The 18752-nt window shown below is 49.3% G+C and overlaps 1 protein-coding gene across 1 annotated transcript in view; it reads left to right on the forward strand.

The window, feature by feature from the left end:
* The first annotated feature begins 13237 nt into the window (after positions 1 to 13237).
* The window catches only part of INSC (INSC spindle orientation adaptor protein), a 120341-nt gene continuing 114826 nt past the window's right edge, over positions 13238 to 18752 (forward strand). The window contains exon 1 of the mRNA XM_031681163.2: positions 13238 to 13372. The gene's annotated coding sequence lies outside the window, so the exon portion shown is untranslated. The remainder of the gene's footprint in view (positions 13373 to 18752) is intronic.

Here is an 18752-nt window from a genome sequence, read left to right on the forward strand (position 1 = left end):
TACCAGAATCACATCTGCCATATTTTCCCGACCACATAGACCAACTTTGGTATAAAGTGTGAGGGAATTACACAAAGATGTGAAAACTGGGAGGCCAGGATCATTGGGGGCTTTCTCGGAGGCTGCTTACTACAGTGGGTAAGTGGAGGACAAAGCTGGGAAACAGGATGAAATTAGGGCTGTTCCTGAGATCTGGCCAGCAAAACTTCAAAAAATGTCTAAAAGAGGGAACAGAGGTCTTTATGCTGTTGTTGTTACGGTGATGAATATGACTTCCAGTCATTCTACGTTGTTGAGTCATTTGAATTAGATTTAGAATCCTGGGAGTTTGCTGAGCCCACCTCATGTGCTTCCATTCCCAACGTGCCAGGTTAGGGAGAGATTCAGCTTCCATTGTAGCAAGTACTACCTTCCACCAAGACCTCCCACAACAAGGAATTCTCCAAATGGGAGGTCAGGATGCTAATAAGAAAGAAGAGTTTGATGCTAGAAACCTCATCTCCTCTTCAAAAAAATAATATAATGTCTACTAGAGTCATATAAAGTTGTGGACTTTCAAGTAGCTAGTACAATCTGTGGTTCTGAGAGATTTACGTTGAATAACTAGATATGGTGGTCATTGGAATTTGAAAAAAAGGTAATGCAAACACAGCAAATGTCTTTTAGAGTTTGCTTGGGAGAAGAATATCCTTTTCTAAGTAACATCATACATCTGATGCTTCTTGAGTTGCCCTCAGATCTAAACCTCTAGAAAGATAGTAGATATGTGCTACATTCATTAGGGCAAGGGTTTGGACTTCCTATCTCTCATCTTTTAGAAAGATGAGCTAAAGGCCTAAAAACTTTTCAAGAGCCCATGAAAACGTTCAAGTTTCCAAAGTAGATGATTGGCTTCAAAATATGAAAATGATAAAACAGATAAACGTTTATTTAAACATCTACATGTCCATTGGTCTACTCCAACTCAACTCATATATTTGTATAGAAATAATATTTAACGTGAGATATAGGTGCTTTTTTAACATGACGTGGGGTGAGGATGTCAAAAATAAATGTGTAGTGGCTGGCAGCATCTTAAAATACCCAGTCTCCCCCGTCCCTCCCGCTGGGTGCGAGGCAGACCCTTCTCCACCAGAGGGCGCACCAAGCAGGCGCTTACGCTCGCTTTGCCAGGATCCCCTCCTCCCAGTCGGGTCCCAGGCAGGTCTCCAAGATTCACCTCTGGTTCTTCCCTCTGTGAGCCGTGGTTTTCTGGCCTGTATAATTCCTCTTGTCTGAGGGGCCTTGAGAAAAGGGCAGCCAAAGAGAGACCCATTTTGTTGCCTTCTTGATTTCCCTCAGAACAAAGGCTGGGGCAGAGATGGAGGAGTGGCGGGAGTAGGGGCCATTCAGGGCATGAACGGGGATCCGTGCATTTTGACCCAGGATTGCTCCTGTGGAGGGGTGGGTGAAGACAAAATAAGGGAGATGCTTAATGGAAGAGTTAGTCTTGAACTCAGTGTTGAAGGGCTGGCTGGTAGGGTTTGTTTTTTAATTAAAAGAGTAAATAACTTCTTTTTTTCTAATTATAAAATTAAAATACTCAGTATGGAGAATTTAGAAAATACAGGAAAGACAGGAAAAAAAAAACAAGTTGGGGGGAATAGTGTGTTCCTTAGTTATCCCATCATCCAGAGAAATCTACTGTTAATAGTTTGGTGTGTGTTCTTTCTTTTATATCTTATGTGGGTATTTATAAAATTGTATCATGCCAAACTTACTTCTTTGAAACCTGCCTTTTTCAGTGTCCATCTTTCCATGCCATTCCATATACATTTCTTCTAGTTTATCATTGTTCGTGTCCATTTCACATTTCATTGAATAAATGTGCCAGAGCTTATTTCATCCACCCCTTATATACATGTAAATTGTTCCCAGATTTTTATTACTGTAAATTGCTGTAATAATCATCTTTGGAGCTAAAGTTCATAAAATATTCATTTTTTTTCCTTAGGGGTAATGTGCATGAGCACAATGTAGGATCATGTTAATCTAATTTTAATCTAGATGCCGTTTTAAAGAATTCTTTCTAGCAGAATGGGGTTGTAGTGTCAAACAGTAAATGCAAGTAACCTATAATGAAAAAGAATATGAAAGTGAATATATGTATGTGTATGTATGACTGAACTATTATGCTGTACACCAGAAATTGACACAACATTGTAAATTGACTATAATTCAATTAAAAAAATAAAGGCAACCAAAAAAAAAGTATAAATGCATATGTAATTTTGCTGAATATAGGCAGTCTACCATTTTGCATTCCCACCAGCCATGTTTGAGAGTTCTTGTTTCTCCCAGCCTCCCCAGCTGGACATGTTGTTGAATTTCTGAATAACCAGACACAAGGGGTGATGGAGCAGCATAAACAACAGAAATCAGAAACAGACCTGGAGGCTCAAACTTAGGGAACAAATAGGAAGGGAAATGCCAACTCAATATGGGGAAACAGTTTCTGACAGTCAGAGCTGTCTAGAGATAGCAGGGGCTCCTCGGAAGTGAGGCTCCCTGTCACTGGAAGTATTCAAGGAGTGGCCAGGCAACCATTCAGCAGAATGTGGTACAGAAGGTTTCAGCCACTTGGCATCTGGACTAAGCTCCTTCAATGCCTGGAGAAAAGCACACAACCAAACTGATCGATTGCCTTATTTTAAATCCATGAATCCATGACTATGAGCCTTAATTAAGCCTTTATTGCTGCTAGGAAATCGTATATCCTTAGTCCATTCACTCTCCCATTTACTTCTAGATCATCACTCACGCCTTCTCCTCAAAATCCCGACACCTCCTCCACCATCCTTATTCTCAGCCACTGACCTTGCAAGTTCCTACTCCACTGATAAAGTGACATCGATCAGAAGAGAGCTTCCACCGAAACGCCTGTACACTACTGGGATCTGCCCCCAGGCACTCATCTCCCACTCGACTCCAAGGATGAACTGTCCATGCTCCAAGTCAGAGCCACTTCTTCCACTTGTGCACTGGGCCCCGTCCCCTTTCCGCTACTCAGGGCATCGCTCCAGCTGTTCCCTTGCTCTCTCTGCCCTCATCTCCTCCTGCTCCCCCGACTCTTGCTACTGCTCCACTTCACTGGTCTCCTTGCTCCTGCTCCAAGACACCAGGCAGGCACACTCCTGCCTTAGAGCTTTTTCTCTGTTTCTTTTCCTTGGAAAACTCTTCTCACAGATAACCATTTGCATGACACACAACTCCTTTACCTCTATTTCCATGGACTGAACTAAAAAAACCGGTCTAACTACAGGCTCTTTACAAGAGGTATTTAAAACATAAGCATACAGAAAGCGCACAAGTGAAAGAACAAACAATTCTCCATGCAAACAGTAGCCAAAATAATGGCAATGTATCTATATTAATTGTGACTACAACTGACTTTAAGGCAAAGAGCATCATAGAGATAATTAAAACCATCTTATAATCGCAAAATTCAAAATTTGTCAACCGGATGCAATAATTCTAAATGTATGTGAAATTAATAACACAGACTCTACGTATATGAAGTTGAAATTCAAATTATGGTGGGACACTTTAACACACCTCTCTTGTTAATCATCTCTTAGTATAAGATGATCTGTTTATATCTCTTTCTCCATTATTAAGCTGTGAGCATCCCAGGGTCAGAGATTGCCTGTATTCTGAGTAATGTGCACAGGACTGGTCTTTATTCATTTTTTGCTGGAGTAGACGTCCTTCCGCAATAGTGAGGTCACTATCTTCTGAGGTAGCACGTTCTTGCGTTGCGAATGCTCTTACTCTCAGAAGGGTCTTGGTCTTCTGGATTGAAACCTGTCTTTCCCATTCTCCCCTGCTTTCCTAATGTGGCTTGAGCGTGGATAGGTTTTGGAGACTTTCCCTCCAGGAAGAATGAGTGTGTCTGAGGCCGGATCTTTTAAACTGTAGGTGGGTATTAATGGCAAGGAATTTAAAGTAAATCGATTTTTTAATTTGTTTGTTTCCTACAAAATCCTTGCTGGGCATGGTTTCTATTAGAAGGGTCCTTTCTGGGCTGTCACCCATCCATCCTCAAAAATATATCTGGGTGTTGACATTAGGGCTTTTCAGTTATTCAAGTTTTCAGGATTTTTATCCCTGGTAGAACTTTTCTGGACAGTCCCACGGCAGCTGCTGCATGTGCCCTGTAGCGCAGCTAAAGCTCTTGCCTTTGTCTCTGGCAAAGGCCCTCAGCCAAAGGCTGTAAATCTGGGCCTATACAGACCATGAGAACAATTCAGCGGCTTTCTGGAGAGCACAGTATTTTTATAGAGCGATTTAAACGAGAGGGAGGCTGTGGGACATTGAGAGCGTTTGGAGGTCTGGGTTTTTCTCTTTAAATACCTCTTGGTTCTGATTCTTATCCATTTGCACTGTAGGCCCTCCCCCATAGCTTTTGCATCCTTCTCTCCTCCTCTCTGTGTCCTGAGGAGCTGGTCCGCAGGTCACACCACCTGGGCTATTTGACTGGGTTTTACCAGTGGAGGTGCAGGCTGGAGATGAGAGGGAGGAGCAGAGAGAGGCAAGGGAATTTCTTTCCCGCTTTGGTGCAATGGTTTTGAGATGACCTCTTCGGTGGTTGCACCGGAACACCAGTAAGCCATTTCCCTCCAGCCCCTAGACTTAAGGCGGTAGCATCTTCCTACCATCATCAGTCCCAGGGTGCCTCAAACCAGTTGTTATTCTCTTAACCCTGACCATAAATAGCCTTTCATTAAATTGTCTCCAAGTCCCATCCAACTGGACTTCTTTTCCTTCTGGGACCTGCCTGGGATATAAAAAGATACAGAATATACATTCTGCCTGAAAGATGGCCCCCTTCATCACCTTATGGGCTCAGAGTCCTTGTCAGATACATCTGAGTGGACTCTTGGACTATAGCCTCTGTGACTCAGAGGAGGAAAAGGACACTTTCTTAGGGTCACGGAGGGAAGAGACGCCTTGGCTCCCTTCCCCCTGTGCTGTGCTTCTCCCACTAACAGCTGGGCCTTCTCTTGGCCCCGTCTTTACCAAGGACATGTGGGGAGGGGGTATAAATTAGGACTTTTTAACTTGTGAGCAAGAGAATAAACTAGCCAACTCAAGGGAAATAAGAAAAATGTTGGTATAGTCTAGGGGTGTCTCATGGAACCTCCAGGACAGGGAAGCTGCTGGGTCTCACAGACCAGGGGGGCAAACACCCTTCTTGGGGAAAATTCCTGGAAACCAGAGTCCTCTTCCTTTCAGTGCCTGCCTCTCTTTATCCTTTCAGCTTCTGGATTCCAGATGGTCTCTGCCACTTCTCTGCTCTGCCACGTTGGGCAGCTCCTTGCTCCTCTGTGCCTGAACCACTCTGCAGACGTTGACTGAGTGTGTCCCTCTGTGCCAGCGCCTTGCTAGGAGACAGAGCCGCTGTTCTTGTTGGTGGAGAGAGGGAGAGGCAGACAATAACCAACCAAAAAAATACAAAGGGAAATTTTGAGAGTAATAAGTCATATTGACCGGGGAATGGCCCAGGAGGGTTCCTTTAACTCGGGTGTTCAGGGAGGCGCTCTCTTAGGAAGATGATGTGAGCTGAGACCCTGTTGGAGAGAAAATCATGTAGAGTTTCGGGAGCCAGAGTAAAGGGTCTAGAACCTTTATTTTATGTACAATAATAATAAGCTGCTGAGGAGTTTTAGGCTGGAGGGGAAGGTGATCTCATTTACATTGTTAAAGGGGGACTTGGCAACTTCATGGCTTATGGAGTGTAGATGGTAAGGGATTCACAATGGAGGCAGAGGAGATGGGACAGACAGACAGGCAGACAGGTTAGATGTTGGGGGAGGGGGTGGCGAAGTGAGAGGAATACAAAAGGACTCAGGTTTTTGTTTTGTTTTCCACCTCAGCTGGGAAGAGGTGGTGCCATTTAATAACCCGCCTTGATTCCAACTCATAACCAGCTCCAGAGCGTCCCACTCCCCAGGTGGGGAAAGTTCCCTCCTGACCAGGCTCCAGCTTCCGTGATGGCTCCCAGTGCCCCGGCCCCACTCCGTTCAGGAACCTGGGCTGTGTTCTGCCAGAGCTGGGAAGAAACTTCCTCAGAGCAGCACCACGCAGCATCACACAGCTCCCCGCTGAAAGCGTCCACCATCCGTGGGCAGGTGGAGTCCTGGATGTTTCCCCTCCTGCCAAGGATGGTAAGCTCCCTGCAATCCCTGCTTTGCAGCACTTTAGTCATGGAGTCAGCCTCTGTCCGCAAACTCAGATCTGGAGTCACTGAGTCTGGGTGTGTGATTGCTCTCACTGGCTTCATTTCAAATGCATGTTTGCCAACACCAGCCTGACCACGATTGTCATTCCTAATCCACTCCTTCTTCTACTGTGCAGGGGAGCTACCCTGAGACTCCTCAAGGCCCTACCCCCATTTCTGCCCCTTTGCTTGCCACAAGCCACCTGGCCTCCCACTTTAGAAAAGGACCCTCCACCTCTCCTCGCCCAGCCTATCAGAGCTAGCACCTGGCCGTCCCTCTCAGCTGCAGGTGCCCTGCCTCCTGTGGCAGGTACACCTCTGTACCTGGGCTCTTGCACTGTATCCTGGGAAACTCGAGGGCCTGCAGCCAGGCAGGCCTCGGTTTGAATCTTTGATCTTCCACTCACTGGCTGTGGGATCTCGAGAGCTGCTTAGCCTCTCTTGCCCTTGGCTCCCCACCTCTAAAGTGGGGATAATAAGTGTATCATTAGATTGTGGTGAGACACAAACAAGGTCACCCGTGGAAAGTGCTTAGTGCAGCAGGGCCGTGTACGGGAAGAAGTCAGTGCCTGGTAATGCAGTAGTTGTGGCTATTTTATTATTATTATTTTGCTCCTCTTCCCAAGACCTCACTTCTTCAATTACCCTCGAACCTCATCTTTCTCTCTGAGCGTGGGGAGCACAAGAAACAGTAGATTGACACTGGAGGGGCCAAAGCGGCCTCTAGAGCCAGGCCCTTGGCGGGCCTCCTCACAGAAGGACACCTGAAGCTGTCCCTAGGCCAGCCAGAGGAGTCCCCTGGGAATCTGAAGGACCAGGGAATGGCCACTCAGTTAATTAGGCGCCAAGACAGTGACAGAAGTCGCATTTCCCTGCAGTGCACCTGCTGAAGTTGCTTGCTGTTTTAGGAAAGAGGTTGCCCCTAAGACTTTGGAAAGAGGGTCTCTGTCTTAGCTCAGGATGCAAAGCCACAGCTCGGACGCCAGAGATCCCCCAGGAGTGTGGGATCAAGGAGGCTGGCCAGGAAGGAGTGGGACTGGCCACAGCCAGCACCCGATGGCCTGTCCTCCCTGGGCTCAACAGCCTTTGATTCACTGTTAGGGAAGCAGAGCTACCGCCCCTCCCACTAGGACAGTGGCCCTCAAAGTTACCAGGCATCAGAATCGCCTGCAAGGCTTGTTAAATCAGTTTGCTGGGCCCTAGTCCCAGAGTTTCTGATTCAGTAGTTCTGGGAGGAGACCCGAGAATTTGCGTTTCCTGCACAATGCTGGGGGTTTCTGGTGCTGCGTGTCTGGGACCACTCTTGGAAAACCATTGCTCTGGAGGACTGCATATTGACACACTCTTCTTTTGCATCTTGTCTGAGGGAGCGATGTAGGGGAAAGATAAAGGGGCAGGAATCTCAGTGTTCTTATTTTCACTGGCTTGCTTTGTGGCTGTATTTCTCAAGATGGTTTGGATTGTAAGTAACAAGAAACAGCTAGTTACTTTAAGTAACAGGGAATTTGTTGAGAGGATGCTCAGGAACCTCTCTGAATTTAATGAAGAGCTGAACAGTTAAGGGTTGCGAAGGGCAGGGCAGCCCTGGGCCCTCAGCAGCTGGAGTTCATGTGCCTGCTGTCCAGGGTACTCTAAGCAGGTGATCTGGCCACTAATAACCTCTAGTCCAACCTATTTAAATTCTAAATACTGATGAAAGGTAATCTGATTGGCTCACAAGGGGCAGGACCTTCCTGCCACCCCTCTCTTAGCCAATGAGCCACAGCAGGTGTGTGGTAGAGAGGATGCAGGAGAGGGTCAAGAAAAAGGCAGGGCTGCCTGCCAGGCCCCACCATCCTGAACTAAGCAGCTGTGATCCCATGAGGAGCCTAGCACCGTGACCTCAGTTAGGATTCTTTCCCTCATGGGACCTCAGTTTCCTTATCTGTAAAATGAGGGGTTTGGGTTAGAACCTCATCACCTGATCAGTGCTTTTTCTCAAAATGGCCTGCACTGTAATTGTTTGGAATGCTTAAAAATGAAGACCTGCATGCCCCATGGTGGGCTGGGAAGTTGTCTACAACAGGCTTTCCAAAGCAAAACAAAGCAAAGTAAAACAAAACAAAGTGCCCCAATTTGTAGTATTTGCCCAATTTCTGTGGTGTAAATAGATACTCCCATCATAGCCAGTTTCAAGCTGCCAGTACAAAGTCACTGACTATGGACTTGGGAAGAGAAGGGCACCCGGACTCCAGCTCATCACCTACCCACTGATTCAGAACCTCTGAGGGAGACATTTCACCTGCTTTTCACCTCCACCCCCAGGCGATCGGGGTAGGTAATAAAAATTTCAGAACTCCTGCTCCCAGAGCTCACTGAGGGCCTTTCTGTTCCTTACATCCTCCAACCTGATTATGTTCCAAGTTCTCACACTGGCCCTGGAAGTTGGGGAAAATTTTCCCTTTAAGAGCATTTCCCTCTGAGAGCAGAAGGCCTGACAATGGTTGCCCAAGTGAGTGAATGATGTGTTCACACCAGCCTGTGGCCAGATTTGCCTCTCCCTGCTCTCCTTTGGTGGCCCCTCCGCCATCACTCCTGGAGGCAGGGCAGTGTCTCATTGTGCGTGTCTCAGGGTGACAGGAGGACACGAGGGACTGCAGGACACAAGGTCACAGCCGTGGCTACTGGGATCCTTGCCCATGGCTCATATCTCTGGGTGGGCTGGCATTTCAGCTGCGATCATCATAAACTTCTGATCTGATATCTCCGTCCTGGGAACTGAGAGCCTGTCTGGTCATCATTTATTTTTGTGCAGGTCCCTCATCATGATAACCTTCTTAGAGCAGGTGCAGAATAGTACAGAGGAGGCCTTCTCTTACTTGAGATATACTGAGGCAAAGAGAGCCATCACAGAGCCCACGGGAGATCTACCAACAGACGGCAGGGCTGGCACAGAAGCTGGGAAGATGGAGGCTGGGTGAAAGAAAGTACAAACTACTGACAGAATTGGAAATTCTCTCTTTAGGGGTCTTTCAGAGGACACCATTTGCATGTTGAAGTCAGGTTGTGCATTTAGTTCTGAGCCGGGATGACCTCTGACTTTCTCTTATTCTATAAAGCAGTGGTTCACAGAACGTGACCCCCAGATCAGACCATCCACATCACCTGGGAACCTTTTAGAAATGCAAATTCTTGGGGTCCAAATTCTCCCCCTCTTAGAGCCACTGCCTGACCACATGATTCCAGGTTCATCTATGGGGGTTGAGCATCCCTCTCTCGAAAAACCCATTTACAATGGAGATGCCCCACAAGGCTGCCATGCTGAGCTGTCCTCAGAGTGGAAGGGCTGTGACTGCAGGAACATCTGGGGAATTCTGGGGTGGGGATGGAGGTGGGAAACCTCGAGAGACAACAGAGATCACCCTGGCTGCAGCCGGCCTTTCTGGGCATTCTCCTGGCGCTGCTGGGGAGGAGGCCCAGAGCCAGCCTATCCCCTGCTCGGAGATGTCTAGCATAGCACGGAAACTTCCAGCAGTGGGCAAGTTCCTTGGCTGCTAAATTCTTCTGTTCTCTTCTTTTGCAGTCATGTTTCCCTAACTCCCAGGGCTCTGGACTTCGCTCCTTGTCCTGTGTCGTGGCCCCACCCCCTCCTGTGCCCCTCCCCCACAAAAGTCTTGCCATCTGTCTTCAGGGTGGCTCCAGTTCCCTCGGGCAGCCCATGCTCTGTTCTGCCTGAGGCCTGGGTGCTGGTGCCTGCTTTGTCCTATGGGTCCTGTGCAGCCTCATGTGGGCCTGGGGGCCAGAAGCCTTCCTTGGCCAGCCCCTGACAGCCCCAGGGTCTCTGACATGTTCCTGGCTTGAGGTTCGTTCGTGATCCTATCAGGAGAATGCACCTGAGACTTCTTCTCCCAGTGACCATGTAGGGTGTGCTGGGCAAACTGGATTTGGAGCTGAGGCTAGGGGTTTACTGTAGTTCCGGCTGGCTGGACTGTAAACCTGAGATCTTCCCTCCATTTAGGTCTAACTGGTCCTTCCTGAGGTGACATGTGAGGTTGGTAGAGCTGGGAGGGGGTGTTTGGGAGGGAAGAAGACCATGGAGTCAGGCTAGAGGGGCCCTTTGTCTGACGCGGCTATGGACCACTCCTGGCTTCTCCTTTGGTAGAAGAAACTATGTGTGGTCGTGTCCCCGAGTGTGTGCATGTATCTCTTTACCTGTGCTTCTCCCTGTTCCCCCCACGGGTGTTCCCATGCAGAGCTGTATAGAATCTCCCCTCATCTCACAAGCTGTGAGGCCATAGGCAGGTGATTTGAAACATGTCTGACTTCCATATTCCTTGTCTGTATAATGGGCATAATAATAACTTCTACAAAAAAGTTACTGCGGTGGCAAAATGAAACGATGCACGTAAGCCCCTGAGCATAGTTCCCAGCGCTCATGTGTTAGGCTGTTTTTACTAGATGCCTAATGCAAATTAATAACCCCTCTGAGCTTCATATGTAAATTGGAGGTACTAGCAGAACCCAGCATTGTGAGGATTAGGGAAGTTGATACCTGTAAAGAACTTAGCACCATGTAATAAATGCTAATGATTGTAATGCTTAATATTATTATATGTGTATATGTGTCTGGGTGAGAATCTCTGAGTCTGGAATGACTCCTGGTATGTCTCTCTGCTCGTGGGTGTATGTATGTATGTGAATATGTGTGTATCTGTGTTTATATGGCCAGGCAGGCCTCTTGTCTCTGGGTGGAGTTTGCTGTTGGCCCAAGCCTGGACTCCACAAGCCAGCCAAGACCGGCGCCGGGGATGGAATTTCCATTAAGAATTAAGCAGGACAGCTCTGGGAAGCCAGGCAGGCAGAGGGGAGGGGGTTGAGGGGGGTGATGCTCCAACTCTGAGCTCCTTCTGCGGCCTCAGTTCTGAGCCGCCTTGTAGAAGGCCTCTGCCACCTTTGCCTGGAGTTGCAGGCCTTGCTGGGGCTATGGCCCAGAAGGATGGGCAAAGAGAGAGGAGCAGCCTGCAGGGGCCTCTGTAGGGAGACTTGGAGTTGCTGAGGCCAAGGTTGGAGCCATGAGGAGGCCCCCTGGGAATGGAGAGACGGCCAGCGAGGGTATAGGCGGCTGGGGCCTATGGGGCCGACATGAACCCAGGAGCCTGGGCTGTGCCGTATGTATATGGAAAAGTGTGTGTGTGTGTGTGTGTGTGTGTGTGTGTGTGTGTGTGTTCAGGAATGCAGGGTGGGGGACATTCATACCAAGTGCACTAAGGGAACATCTAGCAAACCAACTCTGTCTCTCTCTCTCTCTCTCTCTCGTCCTGAAACCCAGGCAGAGTTTGGGCATAACAATAAAAGATTTCTGAGGCTTTTTGCTAATATTTATCCTGTTTATAATCTAAGCCTCATTCCATTTCTAGTGTACTAAGAAAAATCTTAGCTTTCCAAGTGCTTTTACATTCCTGAGCTCATCTCATACTTTCAACAACCTATGAGTTTGGCAGAGATTATTATGATCCCCATTGTAAATATGGGAAAACTGAACCTCAGAGAGATTAAATGACTTGTCCAAGGACACACAGCTAGAAAGTAGTAGAGGCAGGATGCAGTCAGGTTTCTCTGAGGACAAAGCCTAGGCTCCCCACCCCCCCACTGCCTGACCTATCAGAAATGGACTCAAGGATTTGGGAAACTTTGCCCATATGAGGAAGGCTGTGGCTCCAGGGTTAATGCCCAGCCAGGTAGGTGACTGAGGGTCCAAGCTCTGTCCCCAGGCTCTGAGACAGCTTTTGTTCGGATAAGAACTGAAGCCCCTCTCACGGGTCTGGGAAGTAGAGTCAGGCTGTCTCAAATGGATAGAGGCTGTATTCAAAGCTGGCTTGTCTGAGGGCAATGACTTGGATACCTACCGACTCTGGGGTCCCCAGAAAGCTGAGGCAGCTGAGTTAGTGTCAGGAGCTGCAATGCATCCAGGGCCAAGGAACAATCATCATTTTTAGCCAAGGCCTGAAAAAGGGAACAAGGATATTAGCATTAAGGAAGAGACGCTGAGATGGGACCTTGGAGTGGTCATTGTGTCATGGAGATGGAGCTGGTTTTTCTGTCCCTGAACACAAAGTGTGAGCATGTTGACATAATTTCCACAGGAGGGATTTAGGTTAGACACTAGGGAGAACTTCCTGCCAGTGAGCAGGTTCAAGATTGGAAACAGTGCCCAAGGGAGGCTAGGGGCTGCTCTTCCTTGGCGACCCCTGAGAGTGGGTAGAAGCCCTCTAGGCTCCTTGGGGAACTCGTGACAGGGTGGAGGGAATTGGATGGAATGACCTTGCAGCTTCCTTCCAGTTCAAGAATGCAATATTCCTTAGCTTTTAGGTAGGAATCTTCTTTTCTAGACTAGAAGTCCAGGGGGAAGTTTGATGTGCCCTAAGTTAGAAGGAGTCCCTGCAACCATCTTCTGTCCTTTTCCGCATGTGGGTGATCTTATGTGAGTGACTTAGGTTCCAAAGGGAAGCACCTGTGCTGAATAAGCCACACGGCATTCCAGGTGTTTGGGGGTTGCTCAAACGTTTAGCGGCTCCCTCCGCAGAGCATGTGAACCACACCCAGACCCCTCCTTGTTTTGTTTCAGCTCCAAGGGAAATGATCGCGGCGCATTCCCTTCCCTCTCCAGATGCTGGCATGTGGGGCCCATGTGGGCACCCCCGCCGGGAAGGCTCCCAGGCTCCCGGGTGCTTACCCGCCGCTGTGACTCCCGCCTGGCCCCGGGGTGAGCCAGGTCTCTAATTAGACTTGACCGCGTCCCCATTCCAGCGCTCCCCACCGCCGAGCGCGCGAGGATTCCACTGCCTGGGGCACCAAAATAGCCTCATGGCCCGGGCTGAGACTCCAGGCAGCGGTGGCTGACGCGGGACAGAGACTTGGCAGGGAGCACGCTATTGCCGGAGGCCCTGTGGCGGCCGGGAGCGGCGGGAGGGGGCAGAGCGGGGCGGGGGCGGGGGCGCGGGGCCGCGGGCGGCCCTCGGGGCTGGGCCGGCCAAGCGGGCCACTTGCTCACAGCCTCAGGAGCCCCAGCTGTGCCTGCCACCGCTGGCCTGACCGCTGCACACAGCTGCTCACACCGGCTCTCACTCTCTCAGAGTAAGTAGAGGCGCTCCCGGGGATGGATTCTGTGCCCAGTCCAGTCTGGGACAGAGCATGCTTGTGACTCTTTGGGTAGCAGGTCTAAGTGTGTCAGTGTGAGTGTTTGTAAGTGGGAAAGAGCACCTGTGGGAGGAAATGTGTCTGGGCCCGTATGTGAGCATGTGGAACTTTCTAGCATATGTCTTAGGGTGTGAACGTGGCTGAGACAGTGTGTCAGTGTGTGTGTGGTGGACTTAAGTGTGCCCACAGGTGGCTTGTGTGTTGGAGGGGCACACGCTGTCCCACGTGAACTGAATCTGTGCTCTCAGAAGTGCAGACTCAAGTGTGTGTGGTAGGCAGGCTCCACAGAGCTGAGCGAGTGCAAGTGTGGATGGCTGGATGTGTGTGAGTGAGCTGATGAAGGCAGAGGCCGCCGGAAAAGGAGTGTTATCTGTACTCACTTTCTAAGGTGACCTGACTTGTCCACAGTTGGGGTGTCTTCTCCGTGGGTCATGCAGCTTTGGTTTCTCAGGACTCTGAGCGGGACAGGAGCTCAGCACCAACACTGGAGTGAATGGGGTTCTGAGCAAGCTCAGCCTGCTGACCAGGGAAGGAAGACAGCTTGGGGGAGACCCCACTGTGATGCCAGGAGGAGACAGGAGGACCAGGGAATGAGCAGACCCCACCACCATGCCCACTCACAAACACTCACAGGACACCTGCACCCACATGCTCACATCTGCTCATGTGTGCACACCTTCTTGCCACCCACGCCAGTCTCACACATACTGTGTCTCAGGACATCCAAGCAAATATTTCAACACATACACCTGAGGACAGTGACAAGTATGCAACTGGCACCTCTGAGTGTAAAATCTACATATGCACAAATATGCACCCCTGGCTTGACCCATTCTCAGCCTCTTAGGTCCCCTTTAGTTCCCTTAGCCTACATATGGCACCTTGGACAAGTCTAAGAAACTGGCTTTAGTAGGAATTATCTCAAGTCAGGGGCTTCTGCTGGGGGGTCTGGGAAGATGTTGATAGAGTGCCTTCAGAGTGTCCCGTCTAATCTGGACTTAAGGCTGCTCTTGGAGTAGCCTTACCCTCTTAGAAGTGAAAAGACTTGTGGCACGGCAAGCTGGGCCAGTCTGGCATCGGAATCTGAGGCGGAGCTCAGCACCTGTAACTTGCTCCGGGCTCTAGCTGATACTCTGGAATCCCCGTGCGGCACAAAAGCAGCAGCTTCTGTGGGCTGGGCTCGAGCATCATCTGACAGGGAGGAACAGGGAGCTGAGCTGGGCTGATTCCCTTCTCTTTGGTTTTAGTCAATCCTGTTTTGAGTCTCCCATCTGCAGCCGAGGCTGGAGGGGATAGCCTTTGCCTTGCTCCATCCTAGTGGCTATTTCTTTTCTTGACCAAATCTTGTTCTCCCTGACCTCCTCCCCCTGGGGACTACGGGGGACACGCTAAAGTGCTTGGAAGAGTCAGTGTCCCAAACTATCAGCTAGCTGCTGCTGATGCTGCTGCTGCTGCTGTTAACGGCTTCTCAGCTTCTCCCATCCTGGCCATTCTCCCGTGGACAGGCTTCAGTGAAACGCCCTCACTAAATGGACCCCTTCAGTTGTGAAGTTAAAAGGTGATATTGACTACGTCTTCCTTAGTGTTTATTATTTGGTCTAAGGAGTGCCTGAGTTGTCACCCGACCAACTCCCCTGATACGCAAGGGAGTAGATGGGTTTCAGCCATTTCCTAAGGAGGTGCTGGAATCTGCCTTCCTTTGGCCTGATCCTCCACCTGACCCTTGGGGATGGTTAAATACGGGCAGGCTGTGGTCAGCCTGGCAGCCTTTTACAGAGTAAAGGTGGTGAGGGAAGGAAGTGTGCTTGCCTTCCCTAGCCTTCTTGTTTGTGGGGGCCCCCAACCACCTCAGGACTCAGGAAAAGACTCTGGAAAACTGGGGTATCCACTGTGACTTTGCCCCAGACTGTCCTCGTATTTTTAAATTCATCAAATACATATACCCGCCAATCAGAATTTTAGAGCAACCATTCGGAATCATAGAACATCAAGGCAACCCCACTATGTTAACATGGTTCCAGTTTAAAGAAGAGAAATCAGACAACAGAAAAATGGTAGTAATAACAAGCACCCTTTATTGAGTCTTTAATACATGTTTTATTTCATTTACTTTTCACAACAACCTTACTAGGTTAATAGTCCCCCTTTTTTTCTGACAAGGAAATTGAGTGTTCAAGGGATTCTACAAGTCTGAGTGACTCCTGAGCTCATGGTATAACCTTCTTATTCTGTGTTTCTCTTCTTACTCTGGCTCCTAGGAAACTCTTTGTTCACCATGTTGCTTCATTTTAGTAACTGTATTCATTGGAACCATGACTTTGACTTTTAATTTCTGCTGTAACAGCTTTATAGGATGTACATCTTTAACTGTAAATTCCTACCTCCTCTGTAGAAAGAGATCAGAATAAATAAATGAACAACCAACAGTTAAACATTCTCTTAGTCTCTAAGGATGAGAACCGTGTTGCGTGGGTTTTGGAGGGACATCTCCAATTTAAAATATTTCATCTGGTTTTCAAACCATATGTCTCAATTTTGGCTTCTGAATCTTTGGGCTCTGATTAGTGACCATGTCTTGGGGCTTTTCTTCCTAGTGGCTCTGGGAGATAATGCCCATTCTGTGCTGGCTCAGACAATGGGGATTGTTGAGAATGAATTGGGCCATTGATAAATGCCCCCGGCTCTGACTGCTTCAGCTGCCAGCTTCTCCCTGTCTCAAAAGCATGAGTGTCTGTGTGTTCGAAGGAGATTGACCCCTGCCCTACTCCTGGCCCTGGCCCCATGGCCACTGCTTCTTCATGTGACCCCGCCTAGGCCCAGGGCTCTGCTGGGAGGTCTGTGTCTCTTGGACCTGAGCTATGCCTCCCTCAGTGTGGACCACAAGGTCTCTGATCATGGATGGCCCTTCTGCAGCAGGAGAGCAGGATGAGGAGCGGGGCCTTTGGAGCGTGGAGAGACACATGGTGGAGGCAGGGGACTCTTCCTCCCCCTCTCCTGGATCTGTGAGGCCATTAGCTAGTGCTCACTTTCTTCTTTTTCCCCATGAGGAGCTCTCAAGTCTGCCACGTGGTCAGAAAGTCATTTGTCACCTCTTACCTGCAAGGGATGTGTGCCACCAGGTTCATCTGAATGCAGGGCAGGGCTCTAGCCACACTGCAAATTTGGCGAAACACCTAACTAGTTTACTCCAAGACTAATTATTTCAGCCTGCCCAAGGCTATTAATATTTGCAAAGGGGAAGAGTGGGGAGGGGCAATGCTTAGCGCTAAAGATTACTTAGAAGGGCTCTGACGGTGGGCTTTCAGGCCCTGTGCTGGGATCTTGCTTCTCAGTATGCATTAAGTTACCAGACGCTGGCAGCTGTTGCCCACCTCCAAGACTAATCCTCCCAGAAGCATTTGGTTACAAAGCAGGAAGAAGGAATCATTGGCCTGAGGCCCCAGAAAATGCCAGGCAGCAGGTGATGTGCTGGTGGGTTGGTGAGGGTGAGAGGTTTGTTCCTTCCCAGGTAAATGCCAACTCAAAAAGGTAAGACTTAGATTTGATTACATCTCTGCTGAGGATTTTGGTTGTTCCCTGGACTTTAAGCTCAACCAAGTGAAAACAGGTTTAAAATCCAGTAAGAAAACATCGGTGAGATGGTCAGAACTTCTGTGGGGAAAGGCTTACTCACGGTTACTCTCATGGTTTAGTATCTACTAATGGCCAACCCCCTTGTTAGGTGCTTTGCATCTCTTGTTTTAAGAAACCTCTGGAACAATACTGGGATACAGGCACCACTATTTTCAAGGTAGGGAAACTGAAACACAGCAAGGCTAAGTGATTAGCCCAAGGTCAGAGCCAGTAACAATTCCATCCCAGGTCTGTCTGATGCCCGAGTCTTTGAAGACTCTGTGGTCTGTGGTCCACTGACCACTCCCAGGTTCAAAGGCCCTGAAAGCAGAAAAATCCAGCCCTTTGGGCCAGCTGGGGAAGGGCTGAGGGCCTGCTTCTCTGGTTGTAGGACCTGAGTGTCTTCAGCATCCTAAGCCTTTCCAGCTTCAGACGGGGACTGCTACTCTGTGGGAAGCCCGGGTGGGGTGGGGAAGGCCTCCGGGCTGGGCAGAGATCCACTCCCCACCCCACCAGCTCCCGCCAGCCACTCCTTTGGGGTGGGCTTCTGTGGCTTGCTTCTTCCCTGGAGCAGTCTCTGTCCTGGGAACTGAGCCTCCACCCAGACACTGATCCAGCCAGCCTGTCTTCCTCCTGCAGCTCCACGGTGCCCTCAGTGCCAAGCTCTGGGGGAGTCCTGGATCTTCTGAGGACGTCTCTGGGCAGACCAGACCTTGTTCGGCGTGAGGCCGCGTCTGCAGGCGTCAGCAGTTTGGCTGGGTACTGGTGTATAGTGTTCACTTTCTGCTGGAGAAGTGGAGGTTTTATCTTACAAACCAAATATCCTGGGTTTGGAAACCATGTGAAATGTAGCCTGCGGTCTGAGGGGTGTGGGCTGCGCGTTGTGGGTCTGTGTGTGGTGCTGATTGAGGGGCAGAACGACTGACTCAGGCTGACTTGTTGCCTCTGCTGGAGGGTCAGGGGTGGGCTGCGCATCCTGGCAGCACGTGGAGAAAAAAGCTTTGCCGTCAGGCAGATCTCACTTGGAGCCGGTTTCCTTCCATGTCTGTAAAAAGGGGTTCCTTATAATGCAATGGTGATGCCCGAACTGGAAACCTTATGGGAAGCATTGTGTCTGGCGTAGAACAGGTGAACCGTAAAGGCTATATGTGTCCTTCCCTCTTGTGCCACCTGCCTTCTGGGAAAGAGCACGGCTGATGGGCAGGAGGTTCAGATTCCAGCTTTGGCTCAGCCTCTGGGCACATTGCGTTATCATACCCTCTCTGGGCCTCACTATCTTTGTGTGTAAAATTAAAGAAGACCTAATTTCCCTTATTCTTCTGTATTTTTCGAGGATAGAGAAAGAGACTGAAGTCAGGGGGCTCTCTTGAAGGATGCAGAAAGTTTAGTCACTATTCTTCACACATTCATGCTGCACATCCTGTGATGTGCTGGGACCTGTGCACAGCCCTGGGCATCCAGGTGAGTCAGGAACATCCCGGGCCTCAAGCAGCAAATAGACAGGGTGGCAAGACAGGCTTGTGGCCAAACAGAGACAGGCTGTCTGTGGGACATGATCACAACAGGTACTGGTGGTGTTGGTGTATCAGAAGAGGAAGTATCACCCACAACTGGGACGATCAGAGAGGCCTCCCCAGAGGTGAGAATTCCTGGTCTGGATCTTGAAAGATCGCAGGAAGTTTCCAGGAGGATAAGAGGCTGCAAG

This window comes from Vicugna pacos, chromosome 10, assembly GCF_048564905.1.
Source record: "Vicugna pacos chromosome 10, VicPac4, whole genome shotgun sequence".
NCBI lineage: Eukaryota > Metazoa > Chordata > Mammalia > Artiodactyla > Camelidae > Vicugna > Vicugna pacos.